Source organism: Bos taurus, chromosome Y (assembly GCF_002263795.3).
Source record: "Bos taurus isolate L1 Dominette 01449 registration number 42190680 breed Hereford chromosome Y, ARS-UCD2.0, whole genome shotgun sequence".
NCBI classification, from domain to species: Eukaryota; Metazoa; Chordata; class Mammalia; order Artiodactyla; family Bovidae; genus Bos; species Bos taurus.
The window spans coordinates 1,605,251-1,611,250 of NC_082638.1; positions in this window are offsets into that span (position 1 = coordinate 1,605,251).

Genomic DNA, 6,000 nt, shown 5'->3' on the forward strand with positions numbered 1-6,000 from the left:
GAAAAAAAAAAAAAGGACCAGCAATAGGAAAAGTAGAAAATAATGATTTATTAGTATCCGGGGCTTTTGCCAAAAATGACCTCAAGCAAGCGGCGCTTTAGGTAAATCGTGTGTGGGAGGTTTCTCAGTGAAATGTATCCAGTGTGTGTGTTTGGGGGCGGGGGGAAGCAAGAGGTGAATCTGGATGGGAGGGAGGCGTAAAGAGGGAAGAGATCCATGTCTACACGCGGCTGATCCACTTGATTGTGTAGCAGAGAGCCACACGACATTGTAAAGCAGTTACACGTCAATGTAAACAAAGAAAATAAGGGGACGTGATGGAAGGGACGTCATCTCTCCTGTACCACAGAGCTGTCTGTCGCCGGCTTTGTGGTCAAAGACCCAGGGTTGACGGGGCCAGCCCACGCTATCCGGGTGAGCGCGGCCAAACACAGTCTAGACATGGAGATAGTGCTCTGACTAGAACCCAGCGCGGGATCTCCGTAGGGAGTCCAGCTGCAAACGTCAGGCTCAAGAGGCTGCCTGCCCTAGCTCACCTCCAGCAAGACGCAGGGCAACGGCTTAGGACGGCTTCTTTGGAAGCCGGGAACATATTCCCCTGGCAGGGGAGTTTCATTTCTCTGCTTGATCTTGGAGGGAGTTTCTTTCAGGTGGGGTTGGTCCTCTCTGCCTGCTCTCTGTGCCATTGTTCAGTCGCTCAGGCGTGTCTGACTCTCTGCGACCCCGTGGAACGCAGCACGCCAGGCTTCTCTGTCTTTCACTATTTCCCGGAGCTTGCTCAAACTCAGTCCCATCGAGTCAGTGATGCCATCCAACCATCCCATCCTCTGTCGTCCCCTTCTCCCCCCACCTGCAATCTTTCCCAGCATCACATTCTGTCCTAACAAGTCAGCTCTTCGCATCAGGTGGCCAGAGTATTGGAGTTTCAGCTTCAACATCAGTCCCTCCAATGAATATTCAGGGTTGATTTCCTTTAGGCTGGACTGGCTGGATCTCCATGCAGTCCAAGGGACGCTCAAGAGTCTTCTCCAGCAGCACAAATTCTAAAACTTCAATTCTTCGGTGTTCAGCCTTCTTTATGGGCTGTTTCTATCATATTCTTCACGCTCGATTGGTGGGGGGTGTATCTGACAAAAAATGGAAACCCACTCACGGCTTGACCTCAGTTGATCTTGTACTCTGATATGACATCTCCTGCATGAAGATTCTTTACCGCTGAGCCACCGGGGAAGTCCTTACAGTCTTATATTTAAAGAAAATGAGCCCCAAAGAGACAAAGTGATGAAACACAGGAAGCTGTCGGTTGGCTGGATGCAGAGTTCTTTTCTGAGATTGGAGACTGGAGGAGGATGAGTAAAAAAAAAAAAAAAAAAAAACGATGGGAAGAGAGACTGAGGAGGGAGACAGGAGGTAGTGAACGGGCAGACGAGGAGGATGCTACATAGCAGAAGAGATGCGAGACGGTCGCCCCAGGAAGGCAGGGAGGACCCCAGGAGACACTGACCACAGCGTTCCTGCTCCTGCTACCGGAATTCTCTCGTTTCCTCAGCCCACCGTCCCTGGGGCTTCTGATCTCTTCCCTTGCATGCTTTTGTCCACTGCGTGGGAGCCGAGTTTCCGCTCCAGCAAAGTCAGTCCCGCTGGCAGTCGCCAGATTCTCGCCCGCAACATTTCCTGTGGCCTCCAGGAGACCACGGATGCACGGCTCGAATCCTTGTTGAGTTCTTTTAGGAAAGACGAATCTCGCTCAGCTCCTTCCTGGGATTTTCCTGGTGGTGGGGGGTTGGGGGGGAAGGGACGGATGCTGACTCCTTGTCCCCCCCTCCCTGGACCAGGTCGTCTGCCCCTTTTCCTCCCCAGGAGGGCTGGCTGCTGTCCACACGCCAGCCACATGAGCAGATGGATGGCCTGAAGCATCTGGCCGAGAGGTTCTCCAGAGCGTGGTCAGCAGGCTCGGGGTGGAAACCGCATTTGCAGCTCAGCTGCTGAGCCGAGAGTTGCTGACACTGGTAGGTTCCTCTGGGTAACAACTGCTTCCCATGAACAGATTCTGGGGGGCAGCAAGGACCTTCCCCGTAAAGAAGACCAAGTGGCGACAAATTGATGCTTCTGAGCTGTGCTGTCAGAGAAGACTCTTGAGAGTCCGTTGGATTGCAATTGCTGCTTTTAAACTGTGACGTTGGAGAAAAGACTCTTGAGACTCCCTTGGACTGCAAGGAGATCAAACCAGTCCATCCTCAAGGAAATCAACCCTGAAGATCTCCTTGCTGTCCAAACAACTCTCAAGAGTCTTCTCCAACCCCACAGTTTGAAAGCATCTGTTCTTCCGCGCTCAGCTTTCTTTATGGTCCACCTCTCACATCCATACATGACCACTGGAGAAACCATAGCTTTGACTAGACGGACCTTTGTCGACAAAGTGATGTGTCTGAGTTTTAATATGCTGTCTAGGTTGGTCATAGCTTTCCTTCCAAGCAGAAAGTGTTTTGTTTTTTTTTTAATTTCATGGCTTGCAGTCACTGTTTGAACGTGACTTTTGGAGGCAGTCACTTGGCCAAAATTCTCTTCTACACGAGGAAGCTCTCTCTCCCTAGATTTTTCAGAGCTTGCCACGGCTCTTATGGATGATGGCGCTGGCTCACAAGGGATGATGGCGCTGGCTCGATGCATAAGATCCTAAATTGTGGTCCTTCTCTCCATCCCCGGTCTCACTTTTTAACCTGTCTCCCCTTTTCCCATGCCAGTCACTGTGTCTCTCCTTCCCCTTTCACCTCCTTCTGCTGGAGATCTTTGCATGTACTGCGTCTTCCGTGGGACATCCATCTCCAACCGGCCGGACCAACCCACTGTCTCTCTGTCCCCCAGCAACCTGTTTATTTGCCTCACAGCACCTACCACAGTTGACTCATCTGATTCTAATGAATCTGGTCGGGCTCACTTCGTAACCCGCCCAACATCGTAGCTTTGGATCTGGCATCCAGCAGGCACATAACAAAAACAAGAATCTCATGGATACAAGGACTGCGCCTCGGAACTGTTGAAAGAGTTCGCTACCGGGAACTGCCTGTCTTGGACGAGAAAGTTAAACAGGAAACTGTGTCCCTCCAGAGCTGCTCCTGTGGCCCCCGGCGATGATTCTCAAGAGCAGAGAACGTACTTGGGAAGCTCCGACTCCACAGTTTGTGACTGCGTCTGAAGGGCTTCCTTATTCCCCCCACAGAAACGCACTGTCTTTAATGCCTTCTTGCTTCTCATCTAAACACTGGCATCTGGAGCGTAAAGGATCAACGCTGTGCTTGTCTCAAGCACTATGAATGCTAATAACTGCCCAATTCTGTTTATGCCTCGGGGCTGACGAGCGTGTTGGGATCCGTCTTCTCGAGCTGCCAGGAGTCAGGTTCAAGATGCCTGACTTGGGGTGAGGTACTTAATGAACAGTGAACATTCTTTCTCGGCTCGAATGGAATAATTTTTTCTTTAGATTTTTAAATTGAAGAATAGTTGATTTATAGTATTGCGTTAGTTTCCGGCGTACAGCAAAGGGAGTCAGTTAAGGATATATGTATCTGTCTGCAATGCGGGAGACATGGGTTCGATCCCTGGGTCTGGGAAGCTCCTCTAGAGAACGGACTAGTTACCCACTCCAGTATTCTTGCCTGGAGACCTGATGAATCTCATGGAGAGAGGAGCCTGGCGGGCTACAGTCCACGGGAGTTGCAAAGAGTTGGACATGACTGAGCAAGTAACACACACACACACATACACATGTTGTTTTTCATACTGGTTATTATAAGATACTGAATATAGTTACCTGTGCTATATAGTAGGATCATGTTGTTTATCTATCTTATATACAGTAATGTGTATCTTCTAATTAAACTTCTAATTTATCCCTCTCTCCCTTCGTTTTTGGTTTTCCCTGGTGGCTCAGATGGTACAGGACTTGCCCACAATGCAAATTCTGGGTTTCATCCCTGGGTTGGGAAGATCCCCTGGAGGAGGGCATGGCAACCCACTCCGGTATTCCTGCCTGGAGAATCCGAAGGACAGAGGAGCCTGGTGGGCTCCAGTCCAGGGGGTGGCAAAGAGTCAGAGATGACCGAGCAACTAAGACTTTTTCCCCTTCCTTTGCCTCTGGTAGCCAGAAACTTGTTTTCCAAGTCTGTGCGTCCGTTTCTATTTCGTACATAAGTTCATTTGCATGGCCCTTTATTCCTTTTCAGATTCTTTGAAAAGGAAAACAACTTTGATCCACCATAGCTTTCTTGGTTACATCCTGAAATGATGGGTTCGTATTGTTTCATTGCCTCAACTGCTTCCATGGCGGTGTGTTGGTGACTCTGGGAAGACGTAGCGGATGAAAAAAGGCGGTGGAATGTATACGCCTATTTGCATATGGAATTCCATCAACGCTAAATGTGTGTTTTTGTGTTTGGTTTGGATCTAACAGATGAATGGATAAACAAGTTGTGGTACATATACACAATGAAATATTGCATATATGTGTGTGTGTGTGTGTGTGCCTGCTCAGTCCCTCAGTCATGTCCGACTCGTTGTGACCCCATGGACTGTAGCCCACCAGGCTCCTCTGTCCATGGGATTCTCCAGGCAAGAATACTGGAGTGGGTTGCCATGTCCTCCTCCAGGGGATCTTCCCGACCCAGAGAGTGAACCTTTTTCTCTTAGGTCTCCTGCATTGGCAGGAGGATTCTTTCCACTGAGACACCTGGGACTAGCTAAAAAAAAAAATAATAATAACTAAAATTGTTTAACGCTTGCAGGCGTGTTTGGCTGGTGTGTAGAAAAAGACCTGTTCATTCATTTCTGTTTTCGGTGCAACAGCAACATGAACCTTGCAAGCCTACTCCTGCAAAATATCTATTCTAATCCTCTGCAAGATGGGAGAGAGCCCGGTGGTTTCATCTTTGTCACAGAGGGATTTTCTTTTTCACTGACATGACCACCCATTAAAATCAATCACCTGCTCACACAGGGCGTCCTTTCAAGGTGGGACAAGCTTTGTTCGCTTCCCAGCCATTTGTCGTGATCGTGAATTTTTCTCGACAGTCTCTTTGGGAGTAAAGAACACATTTGGCGGGTGGTGCCCATACATTAATTAATATGAGAGTTCAATCAATGCAAATCAATGAACGAATGCATTCAGGGCAAAAAGGAGTACCTGCCGATGTTATCCGTCTCGAGGTTTTAAGAACTGTATTTACCTTGGCAACAAATTGCAATTATTTTTCTGGGGAAATTTTTGTTCCTTAAACAGATAATTTCCAATCTCTTTCCATGCAAGATTTTTTTTTTTCCCTGTGTTGAGTCTTCGTTGCTGCGGGCTTTTCTCTAGTTCCGGCGCGCAGGAGCTATGCTCTAGTTGGGGTGGGCAGGCTTACCATTGCTGTGGTTTCTCTTGCTGTGCAGCAGAGACTCTAGGTACTCTGCTTATAAGGACCCCAGTCCTATGGGATCAGGGCCCACCCCGGTGACCTCATTTTACCTTCATCCCCGCTTCGAAGACTGTCATCTCTTAATACGGTTTCGTTCTCAGGTCCCGAGGGTCAGAGCTTCAACGTAAGGATTTTGCAGGCGACAGAATTCAGCCCACAGAAACCTTCTTCTCTATAAACATTATAATCCTTGACCCATTTATTTAAAAAAAAATTTTTTTTTGGCTGCACCAAGGGATCTTGACTTCCCTGGTGGTTCAGTGGTAAAAAGAAGAATCCGCCTGCCAATGCAGGAGATGCAGTTTTGATCCCTGGGTTGGGAAGATCCCCTGGAGAAGGGCACGGCAACCCACTTCACCATTCGTGCCTGGGGAATCCCATGGACAGAGGCGCCTGATGGGCTATAGTCCATGCGGTCACAAAATATTCAGACATGACTGAGCGCGTGCACACACACACACACACACACACTCACAGGGCTTTTAGTTCTCCAACCACAGATCAAACCTATGTCCCCTGCCTAGAAGCATGGATTCTTAACTATTTG